Source organism: Leopardus geoffroyi, chromosome B3 (assembly GCF_018350155.1).
Source record: "Leopardus geoffroyi isolate Oge1 chromosome B3, O.geoffroyi_Oge1_pat1.0, whole genome shotgun sequence".
Classification (NCBI taxonomy): domain Eukaryota; kingdom Metazoa; phylum Chordata; class Mammalia; order Carnivora; family Felidae; genus Leopardus; species Leopardus geoffroyi.
Window position 1 is genome coordinate 141,066,452 of NC_059337.1, and position 19,663 is coordinate 141,086,114.

A 19,663-nucleotide genomic window follows, 5' to 3' on the forward strand; every position below is an offset into this window, starting at 1 on the left:
AGCCTGTTTGAGGTTCTCTGTCCGTCTTTCTCTCTTACCCTCCCCTGCTTATGCTCTCTCTCTCAGAATAAATAAATATTTAAAAGAAAGGAAGGAAGGAAGGAAGGAAGGAAAGAAGGAAGAAGAAAGAAAGAAAGAAAGAAAGAAAGAAAGAAAGAAAGAAAGAAAAAACTTGCCCAAAGGCTTAGCCTGCTTGAGATTCTTTGTCCGTCTCTCTCTCTTCCCCTCCCCTGCTCACGCTCTCAATCTTAGAATAAATAAATATTTAAAAGGAAGGAAGGAAGGAAGGAGAAAGAAAGAAAGAGAGAAAAGAAAGAAAGAAAGAAAGAAAGAAAGAAAGAAAGAAAGAAAGACAGACTTGCCCAAAGGCTTAAGGTATCTTGAAAATTACTAGCTTGTAAATTACTTTGCAACATAAGTATCACCTCCAACACCCTGCCTCACTTGAATGATCCACCTCACCCACTTTTTATCAGTTACCACCCATTCTGCTAATTTCCTACCTCCAGCTCAACCCTAAAGCCCTCGGGGGCAGGGAGGGCAGGGGCGCCTGGGACAGCTTTCACAGCCCACGGTGCCGTGCTTCTCACTAAACCGAGCTGTGGGCATTTTTCTTGATGCACTCTGGTTAATTGGTGTCACTCCCTCCGCAGGGACTACGGGAGCAGAGAAGGACCTATTTCCTGATTGTCTGCCAGACGCGCCTCTTTGTACAGATTCCTGGAGACGCACATCATCAGATTGGATCTCAGAGCTTCGCAACAAGGCAGGCCCGGTCCCCATTTTAAAGATAAGAACGTCGAGGGGCGGCAAAGCGGAGTCATCCGTGTGTCACTCGTCAGCATACCCCCCGCGTCTGCTGAAGTCTCTAAAACACTTCTCCCACTACCTCGTGCCCACACAAAAGCCAACATGTTCCCAAGGATTCTGTTTGAAAAGATGTGCTCCAGTTAAGCGACCTTTGGAAGAGCAAACGTCGAAAGCATGAGTCAAGCACAGCCGCCCTGATGGGAGTTTGCGGCCGCCCGAAGCCGGCAGACTCCTCATCGACAGAGGGGCCACGCTCATCGCGTTGCGCACAAGTGAAAATTCTCCCCTTAACAGGCGGAAAGGCAAATCAAACCCTTTTGGGAGGATTCCAATTCAGAGACTCGTTAAAGCGAATTTCTCTCCACCAGCCAGGGCATGTCGAAGAGACAAGCGGAGAAGCGACAAGTGCCAACCTGGCTGGTCAATTGAGGTTTGTCCCTCAAGAGCGTATGAATTGGGGTCACGGCAGGTCGAAAGGGAGTGCTCTGGAGCCCAGAAACTTCCCCTTGGCATCAACAGCCGCTGCCTTCCAGAGCCCCACCTCACAGCCCTCCAAAGGAAGCTGCCTTTAAAGTAGGACTTGTGCCAGAACATGAGCTAGGAATCTTAAGTCCTGCTCCCGATAGTGCTGTGTGGCACTGAGCACATTACTCAACCTCTCTGGGCCTCTTCGTCTTTATAATAAAACCTGCACATGGCGGGGGGGGGGGGGGGGGGGAACGGGCATGCCGTCTAAAGACACTTCCGGTTCCAGATGATCTCATGGCTCCAGATCTCATTGAATTCTTCCCAGACTCAAACTCTGGTGGTGGCCTTAGTGGCTTCCTCTGGATGCCGGTCTTTTTGGCACGTTGTTCCTCCTGGACACCTAGACATAGAAACCAGGGTCCCATTCCAAGCGCTTTATAGCTATTAACTCATTTCATCTCCACAGTTCTATTACAGGGAAATTGTATTACAGGGAAACTGAGGCATAGAGACATCAAGCCTCTTGTCCAAGGTTCACACAAGGATTTGCCCAAAGATTCTAGCAAGCTACAGCCTGGGATTTGAACACTGGTCAGTATGGCTTCGGAAAATTACTCTTTACTACCAGATCAGTGGTCCCCAAGCTTATCTACACCTGAGAACCACCTAAGGGGAAGCTTGGAAAATTTCCAAAGCGTAAGCCGTACCCCGGACCAATGAATTCATCATGTCTGGGGGTGGCATGGAGGCATCAGTGTTTGGGGAAACTCCCCAGGTAATCCCGAAGTGCAGACAAGTTTGGGGACGCCGTACCATCTGATAGCCTCCCTCCATCGTGGTGTGTGGGAGATGAGATCATGTAGCAGGCGAGAGGCATGAGCTTGGTCCTGGCTGTGTCATCACTTGCTAGACGTGTGAGCCTTCACAAGGCACCGGGCTGTCCCGAGCCTCTGTCTCCCACCCTGACCCAGCCCGGCTGCTGTCTGTTCTGTCGTTAGCTCAGTGATCTTGAGTGAGTCACCTGATGTTTCTGAGGCTTACTTTTCCCATCTTGAAAATGTCTTTCTAATACCTATCCAGCAGGGTTCTTACAAAGGCCAAGGAAACAAAGTGCCTGGAGACATAGTAACTGCTCAAAACAAAACAAACTACAATGTATCTGACAACGGGGCTTAACCCCAGCAGTGTCAGATACACACACACACACACACACACACACACACACACACAGGGGTGCACACAGGTCAGACCACACTCACACACCCCGAGTTCAGCCGGCACGGACACACACATTCACACACAACAATGGCAGGAAGGTAAGTCTAATGCAACTCCCGTATTAAAAAAAAAAATAAATCTCTGAAAGCTTATTTTTCATTTGCGTTTTGCAAAGAAATCATCAGAATCCGCCCCCCTCCCCCATCACCTTTGTCCCTGGCTACCCGTTTGTCTTGAAGTTCAAAGAAGAGATGAACTCAGCTGCAAGTGCTTTCCTGGATGGACTGTTGGATGATGACGGTGGTGGTGGTGGTGAGGGCTCTTTCGTAAATTTGAAACATAAAAGTGTTTTCATTCTCTGGCCGTCGTGACAACCTTGTGAGAGTTGGAAATGAGAGTCTCGTTCCTCACTGAAATCGTCTTCCTCAATCACAGGCGGTCTTCACACTTGTGGGCTGTTATTGTAGGGTTGCTAATGAATGTTGATCTTCGGCAAGGGCTCCCAGTAGCGCGTTCTTTTAAATACAGCGGTGAGGTCCTAAATCACAGGAAGGTTTCAAGTAAGAGGATGACATACGTCTTCCTTGGGTGGTACTCTTCATTACGATTGTCTTTTTGCCAACAGAGTTAATGGAATGATCCTCATTCAGTTTACTAGTTGATTAATGTCAGATACCAGAAAATTTTCATCCAGTATTACGATGGCTCCTTGCTCCCTCTCCATTGGTCCCTTCGTGCTGAGGAGTAATTCTTCTAAGAACCCCTTGAACACATCCCCAACTCCCAAACCTTGATCCTGCTAAGTGATCATCTATCTCCGTCTCTCAAGCTCCTTTTGTCTTGACTGTTTCAATGACCAGTCCATCCAACCCACCGCCGCCAGAATATCGTTTCAAGCGCGGATCCGGTATCGTCCTCTTGATTTAAAACCTCTTCTGGCTTGCCGCATATATAAGGAAAAGCGCTGAGCAGAGATCCCTTAGGGATCTGACTCTCCTTCAAGCCCTCACCAGCTCCTCGAACTCCGGGCGATGAGAGTTTTCAGTGTTGTCTGAGAACGGCATGCTCTTTTGCTCTCCGATGGCTTTGCTGCTGTAGTTTGTTCGCCTACACTGAGAAAGGAGGAGTGTAAATTAATCTGGAGCAGCTATGATATGTGTGGTCTTGGTAGGTACTCTACAGACATCATCCCTCGCCTACCAAAAGGACCCTCTGTCCGTCAAAAGGAAATGCCAAGTGGCCCTGCTCACTGCCGCTTTCCTGGAGTCTTAAGGAGTCATCCTCTCTCCTCCCTGCCCACCATGCATTGAGCTGTATTGTAACACTGTGTCTTTTTTTTAATGTTTATTCATTTTTGAGAGAAAGGGAGAGAGAAAGAGAGGGGGTGGGGGGGTGAGAGAGCACAAGCAGGGGAGGGGCAGAGAGAAAGGGAGACACAAAATTCAAAGCAGACCCCAGGCTCTGAACTGTCAGTGCAGAGCCTGGCACGGGGCTTGAACCCATGAACTGTAAGATCACGACTGAGCTGAAGTCAGTTTTTAACCCACTGAGCCACCCAGGTGCCCTGTAACACTGTGTCTTAAGCCAGGTTTCTGAGCTGTAACGCCTGAAAGGACATTCTTTTGTAGGTAATCTATTGAGGGAGAGCTCCCAGGTAATTCCTATAAAGGAAGGGGCAGGGCACAAGGTAGTTCAGGGAAGATCTGGTTTCAGCTGAAGTCTCCTCACACTGATTCCATGAGGAGCTCTGGAGCGTGAGTTATCCCACTGTGAAGTCAGGGGCTGGGCTTTTATGCCCCCAATCAGCTACTCATTAGCTGTAGACCACGTCCTGATTAACAGGTGACAGGAGGTCTAATCCCATAGGCATCACTGGGCAAGACAAGTCCATTGGTCATGATAATTTCCTGGAGAAACACGAAGCTGTGAGCCATTATCAGCCAGTCCCATGGCAGCTGAGGACGGCCACACCAATCTGGTAGGAGTCATTGGTAGAAATCTACCTACAGCCTCTTAAAAACTATGCTTTTTTTTTTTTTTTTTTTGGCACGGATCCCTTTCATTAGCCTGTAACACCCTTGAAAGATCAGCTGAATGTGAATGTGCCTTCTTCATATTAAGTCCTGGGAGTCAAGCCCAGTATTTTTTGACATGTAATAGGAACACTGTATTATGCTGAGAGAATGACCCATCTAGAGACTACCTACACTCATCAGAGAAAGGTTCTCAGTTCTAAGAATTTGGTCGTAGATTTCCAGAGGCTTACTGTCTATGTGGAGAGATGGGGCATATACAGGCTGAGGGCAGTCACAGAAAGTCTGTCTGAGGCTGGGTTAAAACAATGACATGTACAGGGACCTGGGTGGTTTAGTCAGTTAAGAGTCTAATTGTTAGTTTCGACTGAGATCATGATCTCATGGTTCGTGAGACTGAGCCCCACAGAGGGCTCTGCACTGACAGCATGGGCCTTGCTTTGGATTCTCTCTCTCCCTCCCTCTTTCTGCCCCTTCCCTGCTCATGCTCTCCCTTTCTCTCTCTCAAAAATAAATAAATAAATGTTATTATTTTTAAATGTCACTAAATTGAGAGACAGAGAGCGTGCGAGCAGGGGAGGTGCAGAGAGAGGGAGAGAGAGAGCATCCCAAGCAGGCTCTGCCCCATTGGCACAGAGCCTGATGCGGGGCTTGAACCCACAAACCGTGAGATCATGACCTGAGCCAAAACCAAGAGTCAGATGGTTAATGGACTGAGCCACCCAGGCAACCCAATAAACTTTAAAAATGCTATTTAACAAAATGACGTGTACAATATTGAGTTTCACCTATGGGCTAGGCATTGTGCCCGGTGTTTACCACATTGAGTACAAACTTAGTGTATTCTCTGAGCAAAATTGTTGATGAATGATTAATGACCATCTTACCCACTCCCCTGACTTCCAAAGGAGAATGTGCCTGTGCACTAAGTTATTGCAAGGACTCTCGTTGGTGGTAAAGAATTTGGGAACCAGGCAAGAAGAGAGAATATGGAAAAAAAGCCAGAAATGATCACGTGACAAAGAGCTAAGAGAACGGATGCAGAAGAGATGCAGGCATGATGTGCATGATGTGTGGGTGATGTTTGGAATTGCAAACAGAGGAGTAGAAATGTTGAGAACTAGCTATTGGGGCATCGAAAATGTGACGTTGATGGAAGACGTGGAATTTTTAGGTACCTGAAGTATATTGGTTCCATATTGTTCCTCTCTCTTTGACATTTCCTTAAGAGGATAGATAAGATATGAAGAACTTTCGGGTACCTTTTAGTTGCTGAGATTTGCCTGAATGTAACACTATGCTGAGACGGCATCATATGAGGCCCTGGAATTTGAGTTATACACACAACCTCTCATTTCATGGTTATTGTATTCGTTTTTTTTTTTAATTTTTAAAAAAAATTTTAATGTTCATTCATTTTTTGAAAGAGAGAGAGAGAGAGAGAGAGGGAGAGCATGAACAGGGGAGGGGCAGAGAGAGAGGGAGACACAGAATGTGAAGCAGGCTCCAGGCTCTGAGCTGTCAGCACAGAGCCCGATGTGGGGCTCGAACTCACAGACTGTGAGATCATGACCTGAGCCGAAGTCGGACGCTCAACCCACTGAGCCACCCAGGTGCCCCCATGAGAAAGTGACTGACACCCAGAGAGGTTAAAATAACGTGCCCAGAGTCATCCAGCTGGCAACTACTGATTCCAGGGTGTCACTCCAAACCCTGCCCATTAGATTCGAAATTCACAGTCTGGTGACTGTGCCACAAAGCACCTCTGACGAAGAACAAAGCGGATGCCAGCCCCATGAGAACCTTCTTGGGGGAAATTCGAATGGACTGTAGGCCCACGGTCTTGAGGACGGAGCCCAGAGGAGGGAGAGTTCTCTGTGGCACGAAAGCTAAAGCCTTCTAAGAGCTGCTACAGCTTGCTCCAGGCCTGAGTCTGAATCCAAAATCTTCATCCAGGTGGGCTCATGGCAGACACTGTCTGGGAGCAGACAAGAGAGAGTTCATCGAAGACAGACATTAAAAGCAAGAGAAAGGCATCGCCCTGCTATTTCACGTAACATACAGTATTTTGTAGATTCAAAACTAAGATCGACTGATTTCTACACCAAAAGATTAATTCACTTCAAGAACTACTGAGAGGTATTCTTTCTCGTTTGCCTCGCATGACACCAAATAGCTGGTAAGACAAGCGGGTTTGAGTCTCCTCTCTCTGGTTTTGAAGTTGCATTGATAGAGCCATCAAGCTGTCATTCACAGACTCCGAAAGAAGCGGTGTTTTCCTTCCCTGAACCATCCTGTTGTTAGAGATGCTACTCCCCTGTTTCAACAGCTTAGAATTATGTCAAGAGCTAGATCCCACTTGGAATAAAACCCTGAAATTTCTTTATTCTTCAGTTGCGAGGAAAGCCGAAGGCGTGAGGAAATGGTAAAACCACTGAATTTGGAGTCACATGTTGCCAGCTGCCAATTGCGTGACCCTGGGCGAAGCGTGTCCTCTCTTGCGGGCTTGGTTTCCTCCTCTGCAATGTGGGGGCTGACTAATCCTTCCCCTTCCCCCTTCGTAAGATGGTGAGAAAGATGAAATTAAACAATGGGTAAAAACGTGCTTCCTAATCTATGAATTGTTGTACACATGTAAGTGGTTGTTATTAATTACAGTTTGGATTAGAGCATAAGGTGCTTTACCAAAGCTTAAATAATAAGCACCTAAAGAATCAGGAGAAATATTTATAGAAAAGATGTTTGCTTTCTCTTGCATGTGTTATCAATTGCTTTCAACTGGTATTTTAATTAATAAGGTGTGTGATTTTTTAATTTAAATAAGATTAAGTCTCTGGAAGAAATAATAGCAGAGGAACATGAATTATGTAATAAAAAAAATCCTAACAATGGTAAAGATGAAGTGGTTATCTAGAAACAGAAAGATTCTTGTTCAGCCTTGGAGGGGACTGTACTGATTAGCTCTATTGTTAACGTGCATTTTTTTCCACTTTAGATAATAGTCACTTATTTTCATATTCCTTTTAGGACTTTACATCTTTTCCACATTCCAATGCATTTTTTCTTAAACATTTTCCTACCATATTCTATGGCACAATCAGGAAGCAGATCGGGAAAATAGCGTAGTACATAGCGTGTCCCAAGGAGGCATCTGAAGAGTTCCTTGAGAAGCTGGCAATGATTCACCAGGTCAATCAGGTCAGAAAACTGGAAATCACTTTTCACTTCTCACTCACCGTTTACCTTCAGTCACAGAAGTTCTGTCTTCCTTACGTTTCCAAATTCCCTTCCCTCTTCCCCGTTCTGATTTTCCCAGCCTAACGCAAACCCTTGCAATCCCTGCAAAGACGTTTCAGTGGTCTCCGAAAGGATGTGCAGCCTCTCTCCTAACCATCCCAGACCCTACTGCATACAGCAGTCAGAGATCTTTCAAAAAGCACATAGAAATGCTTCCATTTCCAACAAGGAATAACAAGGAGAGCATTTATTCTCTCCTGAACAGATGAAATATAGGAGACAACAGTTTTAAACACAGAGCAAAAAAGCAGGCATCCTTGAGATATGGTCAATAAATAATGTGAACCCTGTAATTTCCCCCTAGCTTACTGCTTACACTTTCAGGAAATGGGGACACTGAGACAGAACCCGTAGTCTCACGTCCAGGTCAGTGGAAACAATGAAGCTGGGAGGCCAGGGGGAACAGACTGCCAGAGTTTGCAGGGCACATGAAGGGGAGAGCCAAGAAGGATCTCCCTCTAGTCTTTTTTTTAATTTACTTAATGTTTATTTATCTTTGAGACAATGCGAGAGACAGAGTGCAAGCAGCAGAGGAGTAGACAGAGGGAGACACAGAATCTGAAGTGGGCTCCAAGCTCCGAGCTGTCAGCCCAGAGCCCGACGCGGGGCTGGAACTCACAAACCGTGAGATCATGACCTGAGCCGAAGTCAGACGCTCAACCGATTGAGCCACCCAGGTGCCCCGGATCTCCCTCTAGTCTTAAGCAAAGTGCTGATTGTTATACCCAAGGCTGGAGAAAGAGCCACTGGAAAGGACTGGAGGAATCAGTCCTTGGAGCTTACCAGAAATAGCTTTGGTTCCCATACGCCAGAGTGGAAAACTCGTAATTCAGAGTATCAGGTAGAATATTCAGAACAGTTTTACCCCAGTAGTGGGGGGAATGAGCTCTGGACTAAACACTGCGCTGGACCCACCTAATAACATTTAAAGAAGGTACAAAGACCCACGCTTTTTTCAGGTCACATAACCAGATCCTAGAATAATGTCCATAAGGAGTTATTCAGATAGAGAGATACTCAACACCTAATAGGGCTAAATCCACGATGTCTGGCACGCAATAAAAAATGACCAGGCATGCGAGGAAACAGAAAAATATAAGTGATGATGGGGAGAAAAATTAATCAAAATTGACCTGGAAATCTACCCATACGTTATACATATACTACAGAATTAGTAGGCAAGGATATTAAACACTTATGATTACATTTCTTACATTGAGAAAGTTAAGTAGAGACATAGAAATATTAAAAAAAAAATAGATTCTTAGAGGTGAAAGCCACAGCATCTGTGCACCCTTTAAATCACAGCACATGTTTCTGTTATGCTAGATGAACCAGTCCTAGAGATCTAGCATACAGCATATGCCTACAGGTAATAAGACCTACCATATTGCACTCGTAGAACTTTGCTAAGAAGGTAGATTTTATGTTAAGCATTCTTATCACAAATAATAAATAAATAAATAAATAAATAAATAAATAAATAGGATGAGAGGAAGTCCTCGGAGGTGAAGGATAGGTTTATGGCACGGATTGTGATGCTAGCTTCACAGATGCCTACTTATCTCCAAGCTCATCACCTTGTCTAGATTACATATGTAGGTACGGCTTTTTGTATGTCAATCACACCTCAATAAAGTGATTTAAGTTTTAAGAGGATGATGTGGAAACCACAAGGTCTAAACTAGCAAACACAGTGAAAGGGATTAAGTAAGAGATTAGATAGTGCAGAAGGAAATATTACTAAACTTGAAATCAAGCTCATTGATCGTTTCCAAAATAAAACGCAGAGAAACAAGGTTGGCTTGGGGGTGGGGGGATGCAGCGACCATCTGTGAGCTGTGGACCAGCTTCATCAGCCTAACACGTGTGCAAGGAGAGAGAAGAAAGGGAGGGACATGGTGTCAGGACTTTAGAATTGCATAAGCAGTGACTCCAAAAAGTTAGCTTAAAAAGACATTTATTAGCTCATAGAGTTTCTGAGGGTCAGGAATCCAGGCGTATTTTAACTGGATGGTTCAGGCCCAGGTTCTCTTGTGAAACTGTGTTGAAGCCTTAGGCATCTGAAGCCTCCACTGAGGTAGGGTTTGCTGACGGCTCGCTCATGCGGTGGCTGGCTGCCTCAGTCACTCTCCACGCAAGCCTCCCTTTCACATGCTTGAGTGTCCTCACAACGTGGCCCCTCACTTCCGCCAGATCAGAGAAAGAGGGAGCAAATCAGAAATCAGTGTATCCTGTAAGTTAATCTTGGAAATGACATCCCATCCCATCTGCCATATTGTACCAGTCTGTGGCAGAGCTTGGGGAGAGACCACACGAGAATGTGACTATCAGGAGATAGTGCTCTTTGGGGTCCATCTTAGAGGCTGCCTACCATAAGGGCCTAGAAAAATATCTGAAAGAATAATGGTCTTCAGATTTGATGAAAACTATAAGCCCCCAGATCCAAAAGGCCCAACAAACCCCAAACATAAGAGATATGACAAAACCATATCAAGGCCCATCATAAACATATTGCCTAACATCAGTTATGAAGAGAAAAGTCTTAAGAACAGCCAGAGAGATTCTTCTACACTCCATAGTGGTTAAAACTGACAAGGCTGATCACACCAAGTATTGAAGAAAATGTGGGGCAACTGGACCCCTCAGACACTGCCAGCAGATTAGGCAAGGGTGCCACCATTTTGGAAAATGGTTGGGCAGTTTCTTCAAAGGTTAAATATATACCTATCATATGACTGAGACATATGTTTACCTAAGAGAAAGAAAAACATATGTACATACAGAGATTTGAGAAGTGCATAGAGCAGCTTTATTTTTTGTGGTTAAAACCTGGAAACAACTCCAATGTCCATCAGTCAGTGACTAGATACACACTGTGGTATGTCCATACAAATGGATTCCTACTCAGAAATGCAAAGGGGTACCTGGGTGGCGCAGTCAGTTAAGCATCTGACTTTTGACGTCAGTTAAGGTCATGATCTCATGTTCCTTGGTTTCGATCCCCACAGTGGGCTCTACACTGACAGCATGGAGCCTGCTTGGGATTCTCTGTCTCCCTCTCCCTCTCTCTTGGCCTCTCCTCTACTGGTGTGCATTCTCTCTCTCTCTCTCTCTCTCTCTCTCTCTCTCTCTCTCTTTCTCTCTTTCTCTCTCAAAACTGAATACATATTTTTTAAAGAGAGAAATGGAAAGAGATGAACTACTGATGTTCAACACCATGGATGAATCTGGAGATAAATATGGCAAGTGCAAGAAGACAAATACCAAAGAGTAAATTGATCTGGTGATGGAAAGTGCATCAGTGCTCACCAGGGGGTGGAGCCCAGAGGTAGGTGGGAGGGAGACGCCATTTTGGGGAGTCAGAGTGTGGATACGTCCATTACCTTGATTGTAGTGATGGCGTCATGGAGAATGTCCAAACTCATCAAATTACACCCCTAGAAAAATGTACAGTTTGAATGTCCATTAGACCTTAATAAAGTTGTTAAAAACAAAGACCACACCCAATATAGGCCTATCCCTTCTGCAGTTTGTGCTTTCAGTGGCTTCCTATAGCCCTTCGGGGTCTGGGCTTTGGAGAAGGCTTTGAGCCTCTTCCAGTTCCTGTTCCAGTTGTCCTTCTCCCTATCTTCCTGTTGACTGTTTGAAACTCCCTGCAATTCCTGGACCATAACGCTGGCTCCCATCCCACCACTCCCATCACTCCTCCCCCCAGAGTGTTTCTCCCCTGTCCACGCCCCTCTGATAACTCATTCCCACCTTAAGACCCCACTCAGCTTTTCCCCAACAGATCATTTCTGGGCCCCCTTCTTCCTCTCCTGCCTTTGGCTGTTGACCGTACTGTGTTCTACCTTCTGGTGCTTCCTGCAGCCTTTCTACTGACCCCATTCACTTGGATCACCAGGCTTTCAAGTCACTACTGTGATCACATCTAGTGGTAGTTGTCATAATGGCAAGAGTTCTTTCTGTCCCTGCGGTGCTTAGCATGACATTGGATACACAATAGGAACAAGGGATAGGTTTGAAATAATACATGAAGAAGATGATTTGGAGAGCTCCCCAGAATATGGCTGCAATAACCTGACTATCTGTGCCCCCCCCCATTCATATGTGGACATCCTAATCCCCAGCGCGATGGTATTTGTTGGTGGCACTTCGGGAGGTGAAGTTCTCATGAGTGGGATCAATCAATCACCCATGTGAAAATGGGTGCTCCATTTCACATTTCCCTCCGCAGGGAGCTCCCTGGCCATCTTTCCGCCATGTGAAGATAGAGAAAAGTAAGCAGTCTATAGCCCGGAAGAGGATCCCACAGAACCTGACCATGCTGATCCCTGATGCTCTAGCCTCTGGCGCTGTGAGAAAGCAATTTCTGTTGCTTACAAGCCACCCAGTCTGCAGCCCTCTGTTGTGGCAGCGCCAACAGACTACGGTAACGTCTTACCCAGAGAACCTCAGATTCACCGACGACAAGATCACGTTCGGAGTCTGGCAGAGGACCCGATGGGACAGAGTGTAAGCGCTACACTTCTCAACAGGATCATGGATCGAGGCATCCTGGAGTGGGCGAGTGTTCACTTAGGAGAGCGGGCCAAGGTCTGGGGGATGGAAGCAGGGAAAGAGGGGGAGGTGTCTTCTCAAGGCGGCTTAAAAAAACAACAATGCTTTTAAATCCCCCAAACAGCTGTCCGGTTAGGAAGATACTGTTTATAGTCACAATGCCTACTTTCAGCCCGCTGGTGGTGACGTAGACCAGCAGAACTTGCGTATAACATTCCAAGCCCGCGTTCCTGTTTTCATTCTGATGGGGCCAAATGGGCAATTGCCCGGGTCCGGTTACCCAAGGAGGTCAGAGTACTCCCTCCCTTCCCTTTCTTCTGTGGATGACTCTAAACTGTGTCATTGGACAGACATCCCAGTGAAACATTCAGGGACCAATGTCTGCCTTCCTCCCCCCCAACTCTGCACCATGTCTCTCTTTTGCTCAGAGTTTCAATAATGAACTGATGAGAAGGGTGTGAGGCAACATGTCTGTGAGTCTCCTCTGAAATCTTCTCTTGGTTATGTCGTTGTCTGCTCTTTAGCCCGGTGGACAAGGCAGCCATCAGGAGTGAGGAAGACAGAAACCTGGGCAGCAGGAGCCAAGCAGCTGTGCCCAGACAAGGGGAGACAAAGGGCAGAGGCCAGAAAGGCCAAGGTTGGTGATGATTTTCACTTTCAAGAAGTTTATAGCTCATTGAGGCATCTGGCACGAAGCGGTCCGCTAAGACTCAACCTTTTCTAGAAAAGGAAAAAAAAGAAAAAAGAAGAAAGAAAGAAGAAAGAAGAAAGAAAGAAGAAAGAAAGAAAGAAAGAAAGAAAGAAAGAAAGAAAGAAAGAAGAAAGAAAGCAAACAAGCAAGCTTTCCAAGCTTACCAGTTTGGATTCAAAATATCAGGCGAGTGGAAAACAGGACTGGGGCACTCAGATTCAAATCAAGCATGAGATGCATGAGTTTATGTTTCATAAGGAGATGGAAAGGAGTGTTTAAAAATTCTTTTTTCTTACAGGAATCATCAAACATACATAAAAGTAGAGAGGAAAGGATAAAGATCTTCACTCATCTATCACTTAGTTTAACCATGGTCAAAATTGTATTTTTTTTTAAGTTTATTTATTTTTGCGAGAGACAGACTATGAGCAGGGGAGGGGCAGAGAGAGAGAGAGAGAGGGAGACACCGAATCCGAAGCAGGCTCCAGGCTCCGAGCTGTCAGCACAAAGCCCAACGCGGGGCTGGAAATCACAGACCATGAGATCATGACCTGAGCTGAAGTCAGAGCTTACCTGAATGAGCCACCCAGGCGCCTCCAAAATTGTATTTTTTAACCAGAGAGAATCAGGCAAAATCTACAGGTACATACCATGGGCATCAGGAGTTTGGAGGTAGAACAGCATGGACAGAGAAACCCGCGGCTTTGGACTGTAAATCGTCCTCCCCTTCTCAGGGTGTACAACCGAGAACCCAGTTCCTTAACTTCTGGCCAGACTTCACTGCACCAAAACATGTGTGAGCATCTCCACGTCCCAAGACCCTTGAGAAGTCAAGGGAGGCCCAGGGCTAGTCATACGTAGTAGTACCTGCTCAGTAAACGGTGACGTTTTGCCATGGTTACCATGTTCAAATGCATCAGGCAACCATGCCTGGAAGACAAGAAATTGTAACTCAGCCCAAGTCAGGACAAAGGCCTGACTCTGACACATGTGGGATTTTCCCAATGTTTTCTTGGAAACAAGTAATCAATGGCAGAAAACCTCAAGTCCATGCATGTTACAGAGAAAGCAGATGTGTTTTGAATGGCAAAGAATGAGGAAGACAACAGTGATTTTTTTTTTCTTTTTAATTCTGACTATTTTTACAGCAACCGATTAACCATTTGCTCTCTCTATAGCGTCTGTATTGTTCCAGCGCTGAAATCCTAAGGCACACTGGAGGCGGCTGTAACCCCCAGGGGATGTTTGACAAGGTCCAAAGGCATTTTTGGTTGGAGAGAGTTTGGGTTGTCATGTTGGGACAGGAATGTTCCTGGCATCTAGTGGGTGAGGGACCAGGGAACATCCTCTACAATGCATAACATAGCATCATCACCACCCCCAGCAAAATACTACATGAGTCTACGTGTGCTTACTACCAAGGCTGAGAACCTCTGAATTCGCTGAAAACGGATCAAGCTTTGGGGTCGGACAGCATTGTATTGAATCCCGGCTATGTGGTTTACCAGCTCAACCCTTTTCTGTGAATGCCTCCACTACGATTTGGGGATGGTGACACCTTCATTGCAGGTCTGTCTGCTTCATTAAAGATCATCTGCGGGAAACGCTGACCTCTGCACCCGACACACGCAGGCACTCAATTCGTGGTGGCCGTTGCAATTTTGCATTGATAACTGCAGTTTTTGACATCGTGAGTAATAACCCTTGATTTCTTTTTTAAAACGTTCTTGATGCGCCCAGTGGAGAGCCGGATCCCGGGAGGAAACAAAGAAGGTCTCGAGTGGACCACGTCATCCTCTCCCGGAAGCTGGGTAGGAAGGATCAGAGACTGTCAAGGGAAAAGAAGCCCGTGCGCGTACTGGAGGCGGGGCCGGTTGTAAGTAGATGGGACTCCTGGTGGGGAAATGGAAAACGTAGATTTTTGTCACCCATGGCACTGTTGGTATTTGGGGCCAGATAATTCTTTGTTGCTGGGAGGACGCTGGACACTGCAGGGTATTCAGCATCATCCCACGCCCTCAGTGCCTCACGTCTCCAGACACTGTTGAATGGTCCCCGGGGGGAGTTGAGAACTGACATGGGCCTCCGATGGCAGCCATGCCCCTGTCCCTTCACCCTCCACCTTCAGCCCATCCCTAAGGCAGACATCACTCATTTGACGTGACCCTGTGCCACTGAGCACGGACCCAGGAATCTCACCACGTCACACCAGACAGCCCCTTAGGGGTCTGTTGCATTAACTCCTCTCACCCACCCTAATGTGCACTCCCCTGTCTGTGCCGCCCCTTGCTACCCCAATATTTCCAATACCACCTGCCTCTCGGCAAAGTCTGGGGTTTGTTTTTATTGTCGTCGTTTCCTGGATTCACAAAGATCTCGGACATCCACGCTGGCCATCCCATCGTTTCACCTACGACAATCTTTCCGTCTGCTCGATATCATTAAGATGCTCTCTCAGAGAGTCCTGAATTTCCCTCCTGTTTATTAAAATGCAGGTTTCTCCAAGATGGAAGCACTAGCCATTATTTTTCAATATTAATGTTATTGTTTTTCTGAAGCTTCTGTTGTCCCGTAACTCAAGGACCCCTTGTCGAATCCCATATGTAGCATGTTTATTAGATGTAATATTTTATCTCTCGGACTCAGTGCCTGACACTATCATTTCCTTCTTATTTCAATAAAAATGATCTCCTTCCTTGCGGTTCTGACAGGAGCTAATGGTTTTCTTTATCACGGGAGAAAGTAAGAATGAGGCAGCGCTAAAAGACAAAATGAACTGTATATATTTTGCCTTAATTCAATTTATAGCATAAACTCTAATCTTAATCAAGTAACTTCATAACTTCAAATCTAACAACAACAACAACAACAACAACAACAGCCACTGGGAGAGTCTAGGAGCCTCCACTTTTTCCGGATTTGCAGTTTGTAGGTTTGAAAAACGATATCCTAACATAACCTCATGGAAACAGAAAGCACTTGTCCCAAATGCTCACATGACTTTGGTTTTTCCTTCCTTCTTTCTGTCTTTTTTTTCTTTCTTTGGTGTGTATATTGCAGAATATAGGGAGCATTTCTATCAATGTCATTTAATCAAGTGCTAATAGAATCCGTTACAACTATCACCGACAGAACCACAATACTACCTGTTTGATGAGAATCGTTGGCTGCATGTAAATTCCAGGTGGATTCTGCCCAGCTTTGTAGCTTTGTTAGGAATGAAAAAAATAACATATTCAGTGCACAATTAGATCACGGACGTTCCAACAGGGAGCTGAGAGGATTACAATGAATGCCAAGCAGTTGTGCAAATAAAAGCATTTAAAAACCACCACTGGGTGGGCCACCTGGGTGGCTCAGTCGGTTAAGCTTCCGTCTTCAGCTCAGGTCAAGATCTCGCGGTTCATGGGTTCAAGCCCTGCATTGGGCTCTGTGCTGACAGCTCAGAGCCTGGACCCTGCCTTGGATTCTGTGTCTCCCTCTTTCTCTCTCTGCCCCTCCCCGCTCACGCTCTGTCTCTCTCTCTCCCCAAAATAAGGAAACCTTTTTAAAAAAAAGATTTTTAAAAAGCACCACCCAGACATTGTATAGAGATGAAGACCCAAGACAGGTGTCGAAACTCTTACAAGTATTGAGACTTGGACTGGTCCTGCTTGAAAAGGCAGGTGGACACCAGGGGATCGGGGATCACCTCCTGGCGTAAGGACCTGCCGGCATTTGTGTGGAGGACCAACATTTTCACCTGATTCAGGTCATACACTGAAAAGAGACCGACGTGGTTCAGGATCCTGAGTCTGCCACTGCCCCTCTGTGTCACCCTAGCAAACATGCCTTAACCTGGGCAAGTGTCGGATCCTGTAGAATGATGACGTGAGAATGTAGCCCCTCAGCACACTGTCACAACGAAATGACGTGTCCGAACGGTGTTTAGATTGTGCCTGGTACAGAGTAAGAACCAATACATGGCAACTGCACTCTTACTCTAGTATCTCGTTGCCATCTTTGGTCAACATTGTTACATTCAGTCCTGGGGGTTCTGGCTTGGAGTGGGCGGGAAGACTCCATTCCAACGTCAAGTTCGCCAGCGCTGACAAGGTGCCTGCTGGGGCAGTGCCCCGTGGAAGGTGCTGTAGGGGATTCAGAGATGAGTTTGATATGATCGCTGACTCCCAGGGGCTCATTGGCATTGAGGGGAAGTGTTTGCCACCACCAATAGTTACACAGTGATGGCATATCTCTCTAGTGTCACTTGGTGAGTCGCTGCAGTCCTGCGTGCTGTGGTTTAGACGGAAGTGTTACTTCATAGACTGTGAGCCCCTTTAGGGCAAGGCAGGGGCCGTTTCTGAACCACTTGTGCAGCCCCAGTGTCCAGCTGGATCACTCATTCATATTTTCTTTCAGCAACGTGTTTATCAAGGACCTGCCGGGTAGCAGGTGCTAGTGGGAATGCCAGGGGATGACCAAAGCGTAGTTATGATCTTCGATCCTACGGACTCTGCATTCTGCTCAGAGCAACAGATAATAACCGGACTCTCCCATCGTCACTGGCAGAATATCTAGCACAAAACCTTGAAACTTAATTGGCCCTCAAGAAGTCCTTACCGAGTAAACAAATGAAAGTAAACGGATACACGTACACAAAGTTAATCCGAGTAGACGAAGACCTGCAAAGAGGAAATGGGATGCTCTGAGAGTTTATAACAAGAGGGCATGAATTGATGTCGGAGTAATGGAAGCTTCTAGAGGAAATGGTGAGGCGTGGGAATGTTCCATTGCGTTGATACTGAAGACCTCTGGTGAAAACTTCCCTTCAGCTAAGCTGTGGTTCTTCTAGACTTTCTAGCTCATAATTTCCCCTTCTTGCATTACAGCCTCTGTGTGGTGTTTGGGATGTGTCATGTGGGTGTGCAGGCAGAAATGTGAAGCTCTGCCCTTTGAAAAGGCAGGGATTAAGTGTATAGATATTATCCTTCTTTGGGGAGCCACACAGTTTGCTCCAGAGGGAGTTCTTGAGCGACCTATCCAGTGGGAAGGCTGCCAGTGAGGTCACACTTGGAAATATTAACACATTCCATGCCTCAGCTCGTTTATCCACCAGTTGCGCAAGTAATAATTGTATTTCTCCTATGGGCCAGGCTTTGCTAGATCCTGGGCTCCATGGTTCGGAAAAACAGACAGGCTCCATTGCTTCCCTTGGCCATGATCATTCTACAGCCTGAATACCTCCTTCATGAAGTTGGTCTCTTCAGTAGGCAGATGCTAGGTGAACCCAAACACAGTCTCTGATTGTCGGGGGGTCCTGTCCAGTGAGACAGAGGCATTGGCATCTGAGTTCGAAACACCAAAATGGCTACAATTTTTGTCCCAATCTTTGGTTTGCCTCTTGCCAGAAGGGGACAAGTTGGCTAGTGAGATTCAGAACTGAGTGGGTCCTTTTCCATCATCATATATATATATATATATATATATATACACATATATATATGGCATATATATATGGCATATATATATATGGCATCATATATATATATATGGCATATATATATATATATGCCATATATATATATATATATATATATATATATATATATATATATATGGCAAAGGGGAGAGACAAGGATATTTATACAGAGATACAGAGGAGCTGAATGCCGGGTCCACAGGACTGCTGGACTGAGCATCACCTGACGTTCCTGCAGGAAAACCAGCATACCTCTGCAACTAGGGCGGGATTCACTTTAGCAAATGTCTGCTGAGTTCCAGTGAGGTTATCCAAACCCGGTTCCAGGCGGAAAAGGCACAAAGGAAATAAATTCAGCCCTGACCTCAAGAAGCCTCCCAGCTAGTCCATCCACTGACCACAGGTAAAGGTATTCCCTGGTGCTTTTGATCTTTCAATTTTGTTTTGTTATCCACAGTGCCTCCTAGCAAGATCCCAGGACTAAAATAGCAATGATTATCTCAAACAGCCACCATTTGTTGGTGCCTACAATGTGCCTTCTCTTTCTATTGTCATGCTTATAGTCCTTAATCTACATCTCCTGGGCTGCAAGAACTTGGGTGATTTATTACCATCCCCCCATCTTAATTTATCCACCTGTATAATGGAGAAAATAATAGTTCTTACCAGGTAGCATTGTAAAGATGAGCAAGATAATGCAAATGAAATTCTAAGCACAACACTTGGTGCAGAGTTGCAGGATCAGGCCCTGTTAGTAATTTATCTTTTGCACTGAAAAAAAAAAATCTCTCTCTCTCTCTCTATACATATATATGTATATATATATGTATAGAGAGAGAGAGAGAGAGAGAGAGAGAGAGAGAGAGATAAGAGAGAGAGAGATAAACACACGACTGTGAGAGACTGCTTTAATAGCTCCACAGCATAAACAGGGATGTTTCTAGAAAATTCTAGAAGGGCATGGGGAACATTTAAATGGAGGAGAGAGGAGCATATAAAAAGCTTACTATTGGAACCTATAGGAACTTAGTGGCTGCTTTGCGTTTGAAAACTCCAATTCCATTTGTCTTGGTGGGGGTCTAAGTGGCAGTATTTCTTTTTAAAAGGCTTTACAGAGAGGGC

At 45.7% G+C, this 19,663-nt stretch overlaps 1 long non-coding RNA gene across 1 annotated transcript; it reads right to left on the bottom strand.

Annotated features, from left to right (window-relative positions):
- Positions 1–1,998: 1,998 nt before the first annotated feature.
- LOC123582348 lies at positions 1,999–13,920 on the bottom strand. The gene is made up of 3 exons (XR_006704338.1): positions 13,731–13,920; positions 11,139–11,266; positions 1,999–3,608 (listed from the first exon to the last, which is right to left on the bottom strand). It is a non-coding gene; the product is annotated as an uncharacterized LOC123582348 (long non-coding RNA).
- Between the last annotated feature and the right edge of the window lie 5,743 nt (positions 13,921–19,663).